General features: G+C 41.2%; 1 protein-coding gene across 11 annotated transcripts in view; it reads left to right on the plus strand.

Moving 5' to 3' along the window:
* LOC112255228 (R3H domain-containing protein 2) overlaps positions 1–16440 on the plus strand; it is a 74007-nt gene that overhangs the window by 1327 nt on the left and 56240 nt on the right. The gene's annotated exons all lie outside the window — the stretch shown is intronic.

Here is a 16440-nt window from a genome sequence, read left to right on the forward strand (position 1 = left end):
TTCTGACCCATATCTCCTGTCGGCTCCAGTGTCTTTAATGTAAACATGATTGCACTCCGAACTCCGTGTATTGGGCATGCGGCACTTGGGGTGGACACCCACCTCAATCAATGAGAGAAGATTTGAAATGGACAAGATGGTGGCGAAAACATTGGATTACTTCATGGAGCAAAACATTCATTTCATTTAATAACAGCATTTTTTTTCAATTAAAATTAACCCTCTGCAACAAGACATGGAAATTTAGAAGACGTGTTGTCTTCCAAGTCGCTGTGCTATGCTTTACACAAACTACTTTATAACGGCTGTATGGAAGTGTAGCTATATTTTGTTATGGTCTCAACATATGCACAGTGCCAAACACTGTGTGTGTGTGTTAGTCATTGTCCCTCTACCTGCTTTTTTGGGAGGATAGTTGATTTCTGGATGCATTGTTGGATACCCTACATATCATACAGTTTACTAGGAACTGTGTTGTGGGGGGGATTGAAAGCTTTACTGGAAATATAGCCTCAGCCTGAGCCTACGTGTTTTGGGAAGCACTATTCAAATACTCTTAGTTGTAAGGGGATCAAATACCCATCATATACTATACAGCCTAAACTAACGGTACTCCACAATCTGGTTTGAATATCACAGAATAGCATGGTCTATTAGATTAGTTAATGTATCCAACTTCAGTCCCCCCCCCAAACTCATCTTGCCTAATGAGCACACGAGATTGGATAGGAAAAGCATGTAGTGCAGATGAATGTACGCTGGTCACTCCCTGTGCAGCAGCAGCATATAGTAAATTGGTGTCAGAATGTTTTGTGTGGGGCATGTGGTTTTTAGAGAGTAGCTTGTGTGGTTTTAGGGACAGGCTTGTCTTCAGTAGGTGAACCATTGATTCAACAGTCTGCTCCTAATGAAGCGGCAGTGTGGTGGGGAGTTGCCTGCTGTGGCTGCCTGTCTCTGTCATCCACCTCAATTTGCGATTGCACTGGTGGCTGTACCCTAACTATCATTTGGTACATAAACACACATACACATGCAGTTTCCCTTATTTGAGCCTGTTTACTTTACATTTTTTTGTTGGAACATGAAAAGGCTCAAAAGAGATATTTGATTTTCTATCCTTAGTTTGTACCATGTGTTATCTAGCCACATTTAAAACTTTTATTTTAATTTATAGATGAACTGGTTTGACTAGATTAGACATACAATTGATAGGCCTATAGATGGAAGTTGTATATCATAAATATAATTCTTTGAGATGGTGATTTGATAGCCCTGAGTAATTGTTATTCAAAGTGATGAGTCATCTCATTCTGTTCTACCCTATTCAAAAACACTTACATATTGTGTCTTGCCTATTCTCCCTCTGAATGGCACACATACACAATCCATGTCAAGGCTTAACAACTCTTCTTTAACCTGTCTCCTCCCCTTCATCTACACTGATTTGAAGTGGATTTAACAAGTGACATCAATAAGGGATCATAGCATTCACCTGGTCAGTCTGTCATGGAAAGAGCATGTGTCCTAATGTTTTGTATCCTATCTATCTGAGAACTAAAAATCACCTAAATTAAAGCTAGACAGGAAGATCTGAAAATACCCATATCAGTGTTAATTTTATGTTTGAGCAAAGAACACAGCATAAGCCATGGCAAAATTAATTGAATTCCATGAAACTTGCTTTAAAACTGCATTTAAAAAAAAAACTGCATTGCAGGAAATCAGCTTCAAAAACAGAAATAAAAAAATCTCTGCTCCATGGATAAATTTGTAGAATTGCAGGAAGTTGGCTTAAAAATGCAACTGTTTCTATACCTTTTTGATCCGGATAAAATCCTGGGGTAGATTCACCGCCATAGAACCCTATCCCTACTCATCAGTTTGTCTACCTGAGATCTGCTTCTGTGTTTGCAGCAGCAGCGGCAGTGGAGATGGTGGCTTTTTCTAGAGAGACGTGAAGAGATATTTATAGATCTTTGCCTGAGCACAGATCTGGTGCTACTGCTGCTTCTCTCTTTCTCCTCCTCCTCCCCCCTCTCTCTATTCATCCTCTCCCTCCCTCTCCTTCTATCTACCCCCTCGATTTATCTGTGTATCTCTCCTTCTTGCTGTCTTTCCTTCCACGCCTTGTTAGATGTATATAATCCTTCCAATGCTTGCTAGATGTAAATAATTGATCAGACCTGGAGGCTGGGAGGGAATAGGTGACTGGTTGCATGGCTGTGGGTCCAGACTGGATCAGACCTGCCATTACTGTCAGTAGCTCAACTTCCATCCAATTGAGGACAAATTTGAATGCGAATATTCTAAAATCTGTATGGAAACAATATGCACATTGTCCCACAAGATGTTTCCATCAATTGTACTTTTTGCGGATGAAAAGCTGTGCGTGATGATGTAGTGCACATGTAAATAACTTTTTTTTGTGGTTAAATTCCCATGAATGGAATTTAAAAAATACAAGTTACTGGTTTTATCCCAAAAAAAGGTTGCGTTATATAACGACTGTTCCCACTCTGGTCTTGGCACGTGCTCTTGCCAACAGCTCACAGATACAGTGCAGGTATAGCCTACATGATGACATTGTTATGGACAAAGTAGCAAGATAATTTTTTTTGTTGTCAAACTGCAGTCAAGAATCGATCATCATGTCACCAGAATAAGACCCTCAATATTTATTGGAAAGGAGCATCATCGCTGTGCACTTTCACCACCCTGTGAAGTATATCACTTATTTAATCTGTAATTTTTAGCCTAATAAACTGCATGCTTTCCCAAATCGTAGGGGGAGGACCCCACAACATATCATCGCGTGACTCCAAGTTACTTTGGTATGATGGTTATTATATAAATATTTCACATAAAATAATTTCCCACTGCCAATTCTAGCAATTCTATTTTACAGGCAGAAAAAGATCCCACCTTGTCTAGCATATTTTATTTTGTCGACATTTGGTAAGTTTACAGACATTAGCTGTTTCAGTCAGGCCTGTCGTGACATTATTTTATTCAGTCAACATGTACTTTTATCGCAGAAAAAGGTTGGGGGGGAAACTGGTTTGTGCTGCAAAGGAGAGGATTGAGGCAGCAAACCACTCACTGGGAGAAGACATGAACCGGTATCGAGGGGGAGAGAAACTGGATCATCAGCCATCACTATTAGAGCTGATATTTCAGTCACAAGATGTCCAAACAAAAGCACGCAATAAATCCATTGTTGTGAGATGTATAAATTTGGGGCAGCAGGTAGCCTAGTGGTTAGAGCGTTGGACCAGTAACCGAAAGGTTGCAAGATCGAATCCTCGAGCTGACAAGGTACTGTTCCTAGGCCGTCATTGAAAATAAGAATTTGTTTTTAACTGACTTGCCTAGTTAAATAAAGGTTAAATTGTTTAAAAATGATATAAAATATATACAAAAAATAAATGGCAATAAGATTTGGCTACAGCTGCTGGACATTCTGTGTTTTGGGGGATTGGACATATTATCACTGCGCTAGGAGTGTGAATGGTTAAACATTAAAACGAAATTGAAAAATGTTTCTTCCACAAAATTAAAGGCACATTGCAGTTATCACGAAACTACTACGAACAGGTCCCGATCATCATAAAGGGGAAAAATAAAAATTTAACATACTCAATGCAGCAATGCTGTAACGTTAGTATGAGATTTGCATCGTTCAAATTATATGCCATGAATATAAGGTGCTCGGCACGTCATCGTTGTTAAGTTGAAAAATGGCAGTGAAAGGTATGTGACAGCAGCGAAACAGCCTGCTCTGCCCCCCAGTCAGTACAGTATTGAGTCTGCTGCTGCTCTCTGTGCTTTTAGCTGACCCTACTTTACGTAGCTATATATCTTTATATTTATTTCCATACTGTATAGATTTATATCTATATACTGTATCGATTTTATTTCTATATACATTTTTCTTTCCTCCGCTCCTGACTGCATATGCTGCCATAGAAATTGAATGACTAGAACGTACATCCCCATTCAAGTCAGTGAGGGCATAATAGGTGGTCAAAAACGGTTATGACAGTTTTATTTTCATGACTGTCTTCATCCATAACCTTCGATTATACGGTAATTGTGCAAGCCCTAATGTTTATCAGTGCAGTGCCCAGCTAGCTAAAACTCCATCCCTGTGTTTGTCAGTGACGCTAGCTAGACGCAAGCAGGCTACAACAATTTAAATCAGCTGATGAAATTACTTGTGACCGATATAGCCTACTTGTACAGGAATAGAGATGTTTTTACAACTTTCTCACTGTCTATCAGAGTATGCGTCTGTCTGCCCCAGTGCCTGTGTATCATTGTGAGTGAGCCACGCACAATTTAGGTCACAGGAGACAATGGTACCAAATAGATTTTTAATTTTGGAATATTGATAAGTGGCAGTTGATGTCAAGTGCGCGTTGTCTCAATGCTAATTTAGGTTAAAACACTTAACAGACTAGATTGATCACTATTGAACACAAGGGCAAGTGGCAACTCGATAAAGGGGTTATGGGCCATGTGTTTGGTTTGAGATTCAGCCTGTGACTACATTTGATAGAACGTCATAGCCCCCTAGCGTTCATACGGAACTGGACTATCATACGCAATAGGACCAAAATCTCCACGTGGAGTTGTAATGTTTTGATTTTGTTTGACTTAAGCAACAATATTGTACATTTTAACTAGCCTAACATTTGCCATATTTTTGTCATGATGCATGAGAGCGTGTGCATAACGGTGTCTGCATGTGAGAGAGGTGCATGCAGTTCATACTAGAGGTCGACCGATTAATCGGAATGGGTGATTAATTAGGGCCGATTTCAAGTTTTCATAACAATCGGTAATCGGTATTTTTGGACACCGATTTGCCTTTTTTTATGTTATTATTATTATTATTATTATTATTATTATTATTTTTTTACACCTTTTATTTAACAAGGCAAGTCAGTTAAGAACACATTCTTACTTTCAATGACGGCCTAGGAACGGTGGGTTAACTGCCTAGTTCAGGGGCAGAACGACAGATTTTTACCATGTCAGCTCAGGGATTCGTTTTGCAACCTTCCGGTTACTAGTCCAACGCTCTAACCACCTGCCTTACATTGCACTCCACGAGGAGCCTGCGTGGCAGGCTTGACTACCTTTTACGCGAGGGCAGCAAGAAGCCAAGTTAAGTTGCTAGCTAGCATTAAACGTATCTTATAAAAAACAATCAATCTAAACATAATCACTAGTTAACTACACATGGTTGATGATATTACTATGTTATCTAGCTTGTCCTGCATTGCATATAATTGATGCAGAGCCTGTTAATTTCTCATTGAATCACAGCCTACTTTGACAAACGGGTGATGATTTAACAAGCGCGTTTGCGAAAAAAATCACTGTCGTTGCACCAACCATAAACATAAATGCCTTTCTTTAAAATCAATACACAAGTATATATATTTTTAACCTGCATATTTAGTTAATATTGCCTGCCAACATGAATTTCTTATAACTAGGGAAATTGTCACTTCTCTTGCGTTCCGTGCAAGCAGTCAGGGTATATGCAGCAGTTTGGGCCACCTGGCTCATTGCGAACTGTGTGAAGTCCATTTATTCCTAACAAAGGCCATAATTATTTTGCCAGAATTGTACATAATTATGACATAACATTGAAGGTCATACAATGTAACAGCAATATTTAGCCTTAGGGATGCCATCTGTTAGATAAAATATGGAACGGTTCCGTATTTCACTGAAAGAATAAACGTTTTATTTTCGAAATGATAGTTTCCGGATTTGACCATATTAATGACCTAAGGCTCGTATTTCTGTGTGTTATTATTTTATAATTAAGTCTATGATTTGATAGAAGCATTCTGACTGAGCAGCGGCAGGCTCGTAAGCATTCATTCAAACAGCACTTTCGTGCGCTTGCCAGCAGCTCTTCGCAATGCTTCAAGCATTGCGCTGTTTATGACTTCAAGCCTATCAACTCCCGAGATTAGGCTGGTGTAACTGATGTGAAATGGCTATCTAGTTAGCGGGGTGTGTGCTAATAGCATTTCAAACTTCACTCGCTCTGAGACTTGGAGTAGTTGTTCCCCTTGCTCTGCAAGGGCCGCGGCTTTTGTGGAGCAATGGGTAACGATGCTTTGAGGGTGGCTGTTGTCGATGTGTTCCTGGTTCGAGCCCAGGTAGGGGCGAGGAGAGGGACGGAAGCTATACTGTTACACTGGCAATACTAAAGTGCCTATAAGAACATCCAATAGTCAAAGGTATATGAAATACAAATGGTATAGAGAGAAATAGTCCTATAATTCCTATAATAACTACAACGTAAAACTTCTTACCTGGGAATATTGAAGACTCATGTTAAAATGAACCACCAGCTTTCATGTGTTCATAAGCTTTCATAGCTTTCTTACATGGCACATATTGCACTTTTACTTTGTTTTTGCCTTATTTAAACCAAATTGAACATGTTTCATTATTTATTTGAGGATAAATTGATTTGATTGATGTATTATATTAAGTTAAAATAAGTGTTCGTTCAGTATTGTTGTAATTGTCATTATTACAAATAAATAAATACATTTAAAAAAAATAATCGGCTGAGTAATCGGTATTGGCTTTTTTGGTCCTCCAATAATTGGTATCGGTGTTGAAAAATCATAATCGGTCGACCTCTAGTTCATACCTGTGTGTGCGCGAGAGAGTGTTAGGCCTGGGTGGTATCCAGATTATCTTCAAACCGACCTTGTGCCATACCTGCATATTCGGTAATACCGGCACTGAACACAAGGGGTGCTTTAAAAAAAAAAAAAAAACACTGAGCCTTTGCTCCAAATGTTAGCAGTGCTAACAAATACATATAAAATGCAATAGAGCATGCTAACTAAATGCTAATGAGTGCATTGCAAACAATTTATATAGTGTCTGACCTAAAGTATTTGCAGGACAGACATCCCAGCTCATATTTATACAAGTAACAAAAAAATGATTTGCTGTTACCAAGCAATGCTTGATTTTGGAAGAAGCCAACCACTAAATAGCATGTTATCAGCATGTTAAATGTGCAACTGGAGGGGAAAAAATTCTTGACCACCTTTACGTACATACCCCAACCAGAAGCCATAGATTACAGGCAACATCCACACTGAGCTAAAGGCTAGAGCTGCCACTTTCAAGGAGCGGGACTCTAACCCAGAAGCTTATAAGAAATCCTGCTATGCCCTTCGACGAACCATAAAACAGGCAAAGCATCAAAACAGGACTAAGATCGAATCGTACTACATCGGCTCTGACGCTCGTCAAATGCAAGCCATTACAGATTACAAAGGGAAGCACAGCCAAGAGCTGCCCAGTGACACATGCCTACCAGACGAGCTAAACTACTTCTATGCTTGCTTCGAGGCATGTAACACTGAAACATGCATGGGAGCATCAGCTGGAAGACTGTGTGATCATTCTCTCCTCAGCCAATATAAGGAAGACCTTTAGACAGGTTAACATTCAGACGGATTACCAGGACGTGAACTCCGAGCATGCGCTGACCAACTGGCAAGTGTCTTCACTGACATTTTCAACCTCTCCCTGTCTGAGTCTGTAATACCAACATGTTTTAAGCAGACCACCATAGTGCCTGTGCCCAAGAACACTAAGGTAACCTGCCTAAATGACTACCGACCTGTAGCACTCACGTCTGTAGCCATGAAGTGCTTTGAAAGGCTGGTCATGGCTCACATCAACACCATTATCCCAGAAACCCTAGAGCCACTACAATTTGCATACCGACCAACAGATCCACAGATGATGCAATCTCTATTGCACTCCGCACTGCCCTTTCCCACCTGGACAAAATGAACACCTATGTGAGAATGCTATTAATTTACTACAGCTTAGCATTCAACACCATAGTGCCCTCAAAGCTTATCACTTTGTATGATATTTATGATTTTCCCTTTCCTTTTGAGCCCACGGCAAGAAGGCACCAGAGCCTACCGTGATAATGGGTTCTCTCTAGATAACACAGTCACACATCACATGGAAAGCATGAGGTGTGGCTAACATTTGCAAGCTTGAGCTAGCATACACACTCCGTAGCACAGAGTAGATCCTCCATATGACGTTGAGAAATAGTGCATTGTAGGTAGTTTAGAAGATATCTGGAAATAAGTGAATAAATATGTAATAACGCAAAAACATAACTGTTTGTTCTACACTTTAACTTTTGTCTGAAAATTAAATATACATTTTACTCTACGTTACCCACTCCAGTCAGCAGATGGCGGTGTGGGAATTTAAGGCAATGCTGTTGGTGTGATGTAAAATCTAGTGGACGGAATGCTTCTTTCAACACCCCGGTAGCTTGCTAGCCAAAATAGCCAAACCAATAAAGCTCTTTAGACGCTTTAGTGTATATTAGCTACGGTGTTTTAAACCCGCTTCTGTCGTCTAGTTAGTTATCCGATTTAAATTCATATTTACGGTGTTGTTATTAGTCAGCTAGCGGGCTGGTTAAGTTAGCAACATCCTCGACCATGCGGTCACTAAACTACTCTCCTCCTGCTAAAGAAGAGGAGGTCTGCTGGATGGAGGAAGAGGATATCACAGTAAAACAAGAAATAGTGTGAGGCTGTTACAGTTAAAAAGAAAGGCGCGTTTAGTGAAAGAAGGATTTAACTGTAAAAGAAGTGGAGGATGTAGTTTATGGAGTGAAAGAGGAGGAGGGGGAGATGACTGTTACATGGAAAAAGGAGGAAGAAGAAGACGAAACTGGATATCTGGGCCCCGTTTCCAAAACACATTTTAAGGTATCCAATGATGAACTTAACCGTATGATGGTTTTGAGAAACCGGGCCCTGATTAACACTAGTAAGTACTGTCTTAAATGCTTCTACACCTGCATTGTTTACTGTTTGGGGTTTAAGGTTGGGTTTCTGTACAGCACTTTGTGACATCAGATGATGTAAGAAGGGCTTTACAAATACACTGCTCAAAAAAATAAAGAGAACACTTAAACAACACAATGTAACTCCAAGTCTATCACACTTCTGTGAAATCAAACTGTCCACTTAGGAAGCAACACTGATTGACAATACATTTCACATGCTGTTGTGCAAATGGAATAGACAACAGGTGGAAATTATAGGCAATTAGCAAGACACCCCCAAAAAGGAGTGGTTCTGCAGGTGGTGACCACAGACCACTTCTCAGTTCCTATGCTTCCTGGCTGATGTTTTGGTCACTTTTGAATGCTGGCGGTGCTTTCACTCTAGTGGTAGCATGAGACTGAGTCTACAACCCACACAAGTGGCTCAGGTAGTGCAGCTCATCCAGGATGGCACATCAATGTGAGCTGTGGCAAGAAGGTTTGCTGTGTCTGTCAGCGTAGTGTCCAGGGCATGGAGGCGCTACCAGGAGACAGGCCAGTACATCAGGAGACATGGAGGATGCCGTAGGAGGGCAACAACCCAGCAGCAGGACCGCTACCTCCGCCTTTGTGCAAGGAGGAGCAGGAGGAGCACTGCCAGAGCCCTGCAAAATGAACTCCAGCAGGCCACAAATGTGCATGTGTCTGCTCAAACGGTCAGAAACAGACTCCATGAGGGTGGTATGAGGGCCCGACGTCCACAGGTGGGGGTTGTGCTTACAGCCCAACACCGTGCAGGACGTTTGGCATTTGCCAGAGAACACCAAGATTGGCAAATTCGCCACTGGCGCCCTGTGCTCTTCACAGATGAAAGCAGGTTCACACTGAGCACATGTGACAGACGTGACAGAGTCTGGAGACGCCGTGGAGAACGTTCTGCTGCCTGCAACATCCTCCAGCATGACCGATTTGGCGGTGGGTCAGTCATGGTGTCTGGTGGCATTTCTTTGGGGGGCCCGCACAGACCTCCATGTGCTCGCCAGAGGTAGCCTGACTGCCATTAGGTACCGAGATGAGATCCTCAGACCCCTTGTGAGACCATGTGCTGGTGCGGTTGGCCCTGGGTTCCTCCTAATGCAAGACAATGCTAGACCTCATGTGGCTGAAGTGTGTCAGCAGTTCCTGCAAGAGGAAGGCATTGATGCTATGGACTGGCCCGTCCGTTCCCCAGACCTGAATCCAATTGAGCACATCTGGGACATCATGTCTCGCTCCATGCACCACAGACTGTCCAGGAGTTGGCGGATGCTTTAGTCCAGGTCTGGGAGGAGATCCCTCAGGAGACCATCCACCACCTCATCAGGAGCATGCCCAGGCGTTGTAGGGAGGTCATACAGGCACGGAGGCCACACACACTACTGAGCGTCATTTTGACTTGTTTTAAGGACATTACATCAAAGTTGGATCAGCCTGTAGTGTGGTTTTCCACTTTAATTTTGAGTGTGACTCCAAATCCAGACCTCCATGGGTTGATACATTTGATTTCCATTGATCATTTGTGCGATTTTGTTGTCAGCACATTCAACTATGTAAAGAAAAAAGTATTTAATAAGAATATTTCATTCATTCAGATCTAGGATGTGTTATTTTAGTGTTCCCTTTATTTTTTTGAGCAGTGTACATTTGATTGGTGAACAATCAATCTAAGGACCCTGGGACTAAACACCTCCCTCTGCAACTGGATCCTGGACTTCCTGACAGGCCACCCCCAGGTGGTAAGGGTAGGTAACAACACATCCGCAACAATGATCCTCAATAAGTGGGCCTCTAAGTTGGTGTGTGCTCAGTCCCCTCTACTCCCTTTTCACTCATGACTGCACGACTCCAACACCACCATTAAGTTTGCTGATGACACAACAGCTGTAGGCCTGATCACCGACAATGATGAGACAGCCTATAGGGAGGAGGTGTGAGACTGACCGTGTGGTGCAAGGACAACAATCTCTCCCTCAACGTGATCAAGACAAAGGAGATGATTGTGGATTACAGTAAAAGGAGGACCGAGCACGCCCCCATTCTCATCGATGGGGCTGTAGTGGAGTAGGTTGAAAGCTTCTAGTTCCTTGGTGTCCACATCACCAACAAACTAACGTTGTCCAAGCACCACAAGACAGTCGTGATGATGGCACATATTACCCCTCAGGAGACTGAAAATATTTGTTGTGGGTTCTACAGCTGCACCATCGAGAGCATCCTGACAGGTTGCATCACTGCCTGGAATGGCAACTGCTCGGCCTACAACCGCAAGGCACTACAGAGGGTGGTGCGTATTGGAGGTCGACTGATTATGATTTTTCAACGGCAATACCGATTATTGGAGGACCAAAAAAGCCGATACCGATAAATCGGACGATTTTCTTTTTTTAAATGTGTAATAATGACAATTACAACAATACTGAATGAACACTTATTTTAACTTAATATAATACATCAATGAAATCAATTTAGCCTCAAATAATGAAACATGTTCAATTTGGTTTAAATAATGCAAAAACAAAGTGTTGGAGAAGAAAGTAAAAGTGCAATATTTGCCATGTAAGAAAGCTAACGTTTAAGTTCCTTGCTCGGAACATGAGAACATATGAAAGCTGGTGGTCCCTTTTAACATGAGTCGTCAATATTCCCTGGTAAGAAGTTTTAGGTTGTAGTTATTATCGGAATTATAGGACTATTTCTCTCTATACCATTTGTATTTCATTAACCTTTGACTATTAGATGTTCTTATAGGCACTTTAGTGCCTCTCCTCACTCGAACCAGGAACACAATGACAACAGCCACCCTCGAAGCAGCGTTACCCATACAGAGCAAGGGGAACAACCACTCCAAGGCTCAGAGCGAGCGAGTGATGTTTGAAACGCTATTAGCGTGCGCTAACTAGCCAGCCATTTCACTTCGGTTACACCAGCCTCATCTCGGGAGTTGATATGCTTGAAGTCATAAACAGCGCAAAACTTGACGCACAACGAAGAGCTGCTGGCAAAACGCACTAAAGTGCTGTTTGAATGAATGTTTACGCGCCTGCTTCTGCCTACCACCACTCAGTCAGATACTTAGATACTTGTATGCTCAGTCAGATTATACGCAACACATGACACGCTAGATAATATCTAGTAATATCATCAACCATGTGTAGTTAACTAGTGATTATGATTGATTGTTTTTTATAAGTTAAGTTTAATGCTAGCTAGCAACTTACCTTGGCTTACTGCATTCACGTAACAGGCAGTCTCCTTGTGGAGCCGGGGCCGAGCTTCCTGCCTTCCAGGACCTCTATACCAGGCGGTGTCAGAGGAAGGCCCTAAAAATTGTCAGACTCCAGCCACCCTTGTCACTCTGTTTTCTCTGCTACTGCATGGCAAGCGGTACAGGAGTGCCAAGTCTAGGTCCAAATGGCTTCAAAACAGCTTCTACCCCCAAGCCATAAGACTCCTGAACATCTAATCAAATGGCTACCCAGACAATATTTTCATTGACCCTCCCCTCTGGAACGCTGCTGCTACTCTGTTATTATCTATGCATAGGCGCTTTAATACCTCTACCTACGTGTACTTATTACCTCGACACCCGCACATTGACTCTGTACTGGTACCCCCTGTATATAGCCCCGCTATTGTTATTAAATGCTGCTCTTTAATCATTTGTTATTCTTATCTGACTTTTTTTGTTATTTTCTTAACTGCATTGTTGGTTAAGGGCTTGTAAGTAAGCATTTCACTAAGGTCTACACCTGTTTTATTCGGCGCATCTGACAAATACAATTAGATTTTATTTAAATTAGAAGAAATTAATGCAGAACTGCAGAGAATTTAGCACATTTTAGACAGTTAGTGGATCTGACCGCGTTTTAACTATGCAGATATTTAACAAACAGACAGTCATGTAAGTAAAACATATCATATTCCCAGTTTATGCTACGAAACCAACTTTATGTGGTTTTAAAAATAGGTTCTAATTGACTCAATTCCATGACGTACAGTAAGACATTGTTTGCAGAATAGGTAGATGCAGTTCAATGCATGAGTAATATAGTTCACCAATACATCTCTTAGTAGTCCAAAAATAACCTGCTATCAGGTTGTAAATCACAGCTGGCCTCGTGTATTGTTTGCTTCCTCCACCCATTCGGGATGCACTGTTTTAGTTTCAGTTTTCAGACAGGTGAAGAAGCCGAATGTGGAGGTCCTGGGCTGGCGTGGTTACACGTGGTCTGTGGTTGTGATGCCGGTTGGACGTGCTGCCAGGTTCTCTAAAACAATGTTGAATGCAGCTTATGGTGGAGAAATTAACATGCCATTCTCTGGCAACAGCTCGGGTGGACGTTTATTCATGCCAATTGCACCCTCCCTCTAAACTTGAGACATCTGTGGCATTGTTGAATGATAACTGCACATTTTTAAAGTGGCCTTTTGTTGTCCCAAGCACAAGGTGCATCTGTGTAGTGTCCAGACTGTTTAATCCGCTCCTTGATATGCCACAGTTGTTAGGTGGATTAATTATCTTTGCAAAGGAGAAATGCTCACTAACAGGGATGTAAACAAATTTGTGCACACAGTATGAGGGGAAATAAGCTTTTTGTGCGTATGGAACATTTCTGGTATTTTTTTAAATTTCAGCTCATGAAACACTTTTACATGTTGCTTTTATTTTTGTTCAGTATAATTGTGTAATTATAGAACGCTTGCGCTCCTTGAGTGAAGGGACGGGGCTATGTCTATGTGGAAATCGGTATGGAGAGCAAGTGGGAACGGAGAGAGATGACTTAAGTAGCAAGTAAACTATAAAAATGGATGTTAAACTCGGCCGTCACTGTAAATAACAATTTGTTCTTAACTGACTTGCCCAGTTAAATAAAGGTAAAATAAAAAAAAATCACATTTAACAAACCAGACATTCAAATACTGTTATAGAAGGTAAATAAAAAATCCAAACTGTTCCATGGATCAATACCGGTATATCGTAAAATATGGTATATTGCCCAGCCCTATGTTACGCTGCATGTGGACATTGCACAAACATGGACAGCTTGAGTGTAGATGCATTTATCAACACAAGATTGTTGGGCCAAAGACAAAAAATGATGCTGTAAATTGGCTATCATAGTGATTTACAGCATGTCTACACTTACCTAGAAAATCAAAATAAGTTGTGTTTGGAGTACAATCACAGAACAAGGAGAATAAATATCTTTGATACAACTTCAGCTGTCCCAGAACTAGTATGGCATTCTATTTTTATGGTCTATTAGGATTTGGCTGTCTAACCACACACTGACATACACAGCTCTCTGGGTGAGGTTCTATCTTCAAGGCTCAAGTGGGTGATGAAGTCCATTCCTGCTATTTAATGCAGAGGTCTCCAACCTTCTCTAGCTCTTCTCCATGTCCTTAGTGCACTACTTTCTCTTGTACACTGTTTTCTACCTAATATACCTGGGTAAAATAAAGATCAATAAACAACTCTGGAGGGGGGCAAAACAATTGAATTCACACCCCCAAAATTGTTCTGTTTTCCCTGGTTTTAGATTTTTTTTGTTAAATTACAATTGTTCATATAGAAAATTGGATGTTCTGATTCCATGTCAATGTGCAACTCAGACTACCAATTTTTTTTAGGTCTCAAAGAAAACGAACATACAGTTGAAAGTCAAAGTTTACATACACCTTAGCCAAATACATTTTAAACTCAGTTTTTCACAATTCCTGACATTTAATCCTAGTAAAAATGCCCTGTCTGAGGTCAGTTAGGATCAACACATTATTTTAAGGATGTGAAATGTCAAGGGGGTTGAGTACTTTCGCAAGCCACTGTACATACAGTTGAAGTTTACATACACTTAGGTTGGAGTCATTAAAACTAGTTTTTGAACCACTCCACAAATTTCTTATCAAACTATACTTTTGGCAAGTCAGTTAGGACATCTACTTTGTGCATGACACGAGTAATATTTACAACAATTGTTTACAGATGATTATTTCAGGTGTACCTGTGGATATATTTCAAGGCCTACCTTCAAATGCCTATTTGCATGACATCATGGGAAAATAAAAAAAATCAGCCAAGAACTTGTAGACCTCTAAAAGTCTGGTTCATCCTTGGGAGCAATTTCCAAATGCCTGAAGGTACCACGTTCATCTGTACTAACAATAGTACGGAAGTATAATCACCATGGGACCACGTAGCCGTCATACCGCTCAGGAGCGCAAAGGACCTTGTGAAGATGCTGGAGGAAACAGGTACAAAAGTATATGTATCCACAGTAAAACAAGTCCTATATTGACATAACCTGAAAGGCTGCTCAGCAAGGAAGAAGCCACTGCTCCAAAACTGCCCTAAAGAAGGCAGACTACAGTTTGCAACTGCACATGGGGACAAAGATCGTACTTTTTGGAAAAATGTCCCCTGGTCTGATGAAACACAAATATAACTGTTTGGCCATAATGACCATCGTTATGTTTGGAGGAAAAAGGGGGAGGCTTGCAAGCTGAAGAACACCATCCCAACTGTGAAGCACGGGGGTGGCAGCATCATGTTTTGTGGGTGCTTTGCTGCAGGAGGGACTGGTGCACTTAAAATAGATGTGATCATGAGGTAGGAGAATTATGTGGATATATTGAAGCAACATCTCAAGACATCAGTCAGGAAGTTAAAGCTTGGTCACAAATCGGTCTTTCAAATGGACAATGACCCCAAACATACTTCCAAAGTTGTGGCAAAAGGGCTTAAGGACAACAAAGTCAAGGTATTGGAGTGGCCATCACAAACCCTGACCTCAATCCCATAGAAAATGTGTGGGCAGACCTGAAAAAGCGTGTGCGTGCAAGGAGGCCTACAAACCTGACTCAGGTACACCAGCTCTGTCAGGAGGAATGTGCCAAAATTCACCCATCTTATTGTGGGAAGCTTTTATTAGTGTATTGTCGTATAAATTCTACACAGGGGCACTCAATCTTAAATGAATCATTGTTTATTAACAACAAGCTGGAGAGGTCACAGTCAAACTTAAATGCATAAAGTACCAGTCTGAAGTGAGCTCCCCCGGGGCAGTCCTGTTCTCTTTTATATACTGCTTACACACACAAGTTATATTTGCATGATTCATCGTTCTTAATTCATCATTATTGTTTGGTTCATGCATGTAACCGACCAATACTGGTTCATGCATGTGACAGACCAATGCCTCACGAGGATTCTCCTCTCCAAGCTGAGACCTTGAAACTGAGAGATACCTTTCCATTCTCAAAACAAAGATCTGGGCTTAATACCAAATTTGAAACCTACTGATAGTGAGTATTCCTCCCAGGCACGTTCAGTCAGTCACTTGCATGAACACAGAAATTGGTTATTAGGAAAAGTACAAACACAACATTTTCCATCGCATTATTTTCATATCTGTTTTAGCACTTTGTATGTATATATTCTTCCACATAAGTATTTGGACAAATCCACTTACTGTATCAAAGTAGTCAAGCGTTTAGTATTTGGTCGCATATTCCTAGCACGCAATGACTACATCAAGCTT

The sequence above is a fragment of the Oncorhynchus tshawytscha genome, linkage group LG07 (genome assembly GCF_018296145.1).
Source record: "Oncorhynchus tshawytscha isolate Ot180627B linkage group LG07, Otsh_v2.0, whole genome shotgun sequence".
NCBI lineage: Eukaryota > Metazoa > Chordata > Actinopteri > Salmoniformes > Salmonidae > Oncorhynchus > Oncorhynchus tshawytscha.